The sequence below is a fragment of the Hipposideros armiger genome, unplaced genomic scaffold, assembly GCF_001890085.2.
Source record: "Hipposideros armiger isolate ML-2016 unplaced genomic scaffold, ASM189008v1 scaffold_440, whole genome shotgun sequence".
NCBI lineage: Eukaryota > Metazoa > Chordata > Mammalia > Chiroptera > Hipposideridae > Hipposideros > Hipposideros armiger.
The window spans coordinates 1,163,003-1,167,149 of record NW_017731790.1 but is presented as its reverse complement, the minus strand read 5'-3'; the positions used below and the strand labels follow the sequence as shown (position 1 = coordinate 1,167,149).

At 38.8% G+C, this 4,147-nt stretch overlaps 1 pseudogene; it reads right to left on the bottom strand.

The window, feature by feature from the left end:
• Window positions 1-3,600: 3,600 nt before the first annotated feature.
• Window positions 3,601-3,777, bottom strand: LOC109394838 (ubiquitin-fold modifier 1 pseudogene; annotated as a pseudogene).
• Window positions 3,778-4,147: the final 370 nt, after the last annotated feature.

Below are 4,147 nucleotides of genomic sequence, written 5' to 3'. Positions count from 1 at the left end.
TCCAGTTAATACGGCACTGCATGAAGCGCCAAAAGATTACATTTTATGCTTCCCCATTTGCCACCAGCTATCCCTGGGGAACTTCTACACATCTTTTCCAACTCTGCCCAGCATCCTCTCCTACAGGGTTGCCACTTCCTACCAAACCAATTTCAATATCAGTGTAGCAGTGCATACATATCTATATATCATAGTATTTCTTGTTTGACATTCAAATTAACTATGAGTAGGACTTTTGAGAGGAAATATACGGTGTGTGCATTTTGTTCCCCCAACACATAACACTGTTTCTGGCACATAGCAGGTTCTCAATAAACATATAATGGCCTGAAAATCTTAAAGGAAAGAGAGTACTCGCCTCATTCAGTAATCTCCAAAGGTTTACAAAAAATGGACGTAAAGGGAAAGCAATAAGTCTCTAACTTGGCTCATCAATCAATTCACCTGGTACTCTTTAAGGCATTAGCTGTTGGAAATAAAGGTTTTCTTTCCCCCTTAAATTCAAATATACATCCTAGAACCCCCAGTATCTGGGAATTTATATCAAGGATTCTTAGTTAATTAAATGATAGATTTTAGAATCAAAGAACTCAACAAGAGGGACTATAGTTAATTGAAGCATCTTTAATATAGCATCTTTCACCTTTTTTACTGCATGTTTCATTTTGGTAAATAAAAGCTCTCAGGTTCCACTCTTGGAGACTACTGTGCCCCCTGAAACTGGGGTGAGAAAATGCCATACCTGGTGAGAATCTCTTGGCTGTCTCAAGAGCTGAGCTGAAATGAGAAACCACTTCCAGTATTTCCATTATGAAAGCCCATGACCTGAGATGTATTTATCAACTCTTTTGTACCTCAGTCTTTCCATATACAAAGTAGGAATGATAAACACATCCTAATCACCTACTCCAGACTCTCAACTTCTCCCAATCTTTTAACAATGCCCAAGTACCTCCTCACCCCTGGAGGCTTCCTTGATACCTCCCCTGCACACACTTCCATTAAGGAAAATATTAAATGCTGCTGTGGCAGACTGCATATTCTAAAAATAACCATAGCAATATCTCTATTCCCACATGCTCTTCCAGTAAGTTGGCACTCCCTTATTAAAAGTGGGATCTATAATATTTCCCCTCCCTTTGACCTTGAGCAAGTCTTTGTGCCAGCTTCCACAAACAGAATGCATGAAAGCTATGCTCTCCAAGATCCGAAGCTAGGTTATAAAAGGTGACAATGGCTATACTTTGCACCCTCTTTGGAGACACACACACTCAGAACCCTGAACTACCGTGTAAGAAGTCCATCACCAAGAAGGAGAGACTATGTGCAGAAACCAAACAGAGATACAGAGAGATGTCACAAGGGCCCCAGCTGCTCCAGCTGTTCCAGCCCCCAACTGCCCTGTCTTAGCACAGGTGCCAGACATGTGAGTGAATGAGGCTTTACAATGATGCCCAGTGCCAGCCTCCACCTGACTCAAACTCACAGGGCCTCTGATCCAGAACTGCTCCACCAAATTGCTCCTGAATTTTTGTCCCACAGAAAGTGTTAGAGATAATAAATGATTATTCTTCCTTTAAGCCATTTTTTTACTTTTGCAGATTTTATTTATTTACTTATTATTTATTTTTATTAGTTTCAGGTGTACAAAGCAATATAGTGATTAGACATTTGTATATATCACAAAGTGATAACTCCAGTAAGTCTATGACCCATCTGACATTGTACATAGTTATTACAATGTTACTGACTATAATCCCTATGCTGTACTTTACATTCCTGTGACTATATTTTAATTATAGTTGATACTCAATATTAGTTTATATTAGTTTCAAGTGTATAGCATAGTGGTTAGACATTTATATAAGTTAAGAAGCAATCCTCCAGATAAGTCTAATACCCACCTAGCACTACACACAGTTTTCACAATATTCCCCATTCTGTACTTTACATTCCCATGACTGTTTTGTAACTATCGATTTGTACTTCTTAATCCCTTCACCTTCCTCACCCAGCCCACAACCCCCCTCCCATCTAGTAACCATCACTTTGTTCTCTATATTTATGAGTTTGTTTCTGTTTTGTTTCTTTATTTATTTTGTTTTTTCAATTCCACATAAAAGTGAAATCATATGGAATTTGTCTTTCTCAGTTTGACTTATTTAACTTAGCATAATACCTCCTTGGTTCATTCAGGTTGTTGCAAATGATAAGATTTCATTCTTTCTTATGGCAGAGTAATATTCCATTGTGTATATGTACCATATCTTCCTTATCAAATCATTTATTGGTTGGCATTACATTTATTTCCATATTTTGGCTATTGTAAATAGCAATGTATTGAACATAGGGGTGCATATATCTTTTCAAATTAGTGGTTTGGATTTCTTTGGATAAATACCCAGAAGTGGAATTGCTGGGTCATAAGATAGTATTATTTTTAATTTTTTGAGGAAACTCCATGCTGTTTTCCATAGTGGCTACACCAATTTAGAATCCCAACAACAATGAACAAGTATTCCCTTTTCTCCTACCTGCTTGGGCCTCCCCTTATTTGCTAACCTCATTTCCTTCTATACTCCCACTTGCTCACTGCTCTCCAATAACACTGGCCCCTTGCTTATCTTGAATATAGCAGGCACATTCCTGCCTGGTTTACATCAAAGGAGAGTTTTGCTAACCTAATGAGGAGGTGTAGTCAGTCACAGGCTTGCTCAGAAGATCAATGACATCAACAAGGATGATTTTTCTCTTTGTAGTCTGCCAACTCCAATACAATGGCAACAGTCACCTCTTACTGTCAGTTGCCACATCTCTAAGGTTTGTGTCATCCCATGACAGTGATCAAAAGAGAAACAATGGAGATACTAGCAAAAGGGCTTTATTTTCAAGTGCCTGCCTCTTGTAGGGAGGCAATTTCTTTTCCAAATGACACCAGCAAAGCTTCTCTAATGTATCACTGCCCAGAGCATATCCACTGGCAAAGAAGAACATGGTTACCATGATAGTCACCATCTATGCTCCTGAAGCTGGGTACATTACGGCCACAACAAAATGAACATTCTGGAAGCTACTAAACACCACTGACAGGCCACTAGATTCAGAAAGAGGAGCTGACCTCAACACTTCCTCTGCCCTTAACTTTGTGACATTTATAAGTAATGCCCCATACTAGAACAGTTTTCTTTTTTTTCTGTTTATTTTTTTTTTCATAACTCAGCAAAGGATGCTTCTACTTTATTTTCAATTCTTACCATTACAAGTATTGGATTCTGCAAGATCATAGTTAAAGCTCTTCGGTGTTGGATATTGATTTATGCCAAATGAACTAGCTGTGTGTGCTGTGAGGCAGCAATGAAAGACTAAGATCTATGGAGATGGTACCCTCAATGCATAAGCATTCCCTCTTCACATGAAGAGTGGGAATTACAAGAAGAGACAGAGAGTCACTTTTCATTATTTCATCAACTATTAGTGTTTTCATAGTATTTTAACTGCCTGATTTTAGTTTTACAATGATACCAATATTTATTTTGAAAGGTAATCCTATCTTCCAAGTAGCAGATATTAACAACTTCCAACACAATCTATAGGAATAATTCACAGTCCTGAACCATGCTTTAGAAAAACATGTCCAGCAGTCTGCGTAGGCTTTATCCCTATTCCATCATTGATAATAATTGCACTTGTGGCTGCAGGAACTTCAAATCCTTCTGCCACAAACTTTGAGACTGCTGTGAAAGCTGTACTTTCAGGAATACTGAGTACTTTTACCATAGCAGCAAGGCAGAAGTCAGCGTGATCTTAAAGGAAGCCTTTGACATCATGGAGCAAGAGACCACACGCCAACTCCCCCAGTAGACCCACTTCCCGTGCAGGGCTGGGGCCGCTCCTAGAACAGCTTTCTCATCTGCAAAATGAGGAGGTTGGGCTAAACAGGGCCTTACAGCTGGAATTTTCTCTTAATTCTGTGGATTTCCATGTGCTGTAAAGATCTGAGTCTTCCTACATGCCTTTCCTCATATAGGTACACATCTCCTAAAATGATGGGAACACTGGGATGTCTTTGATCATCTATTTTAAAGAGAAAGCAAAAATTTTAACAAGAACATTTTGTACTGCTTGTTCCCTGCTACCCTTTAAGAAT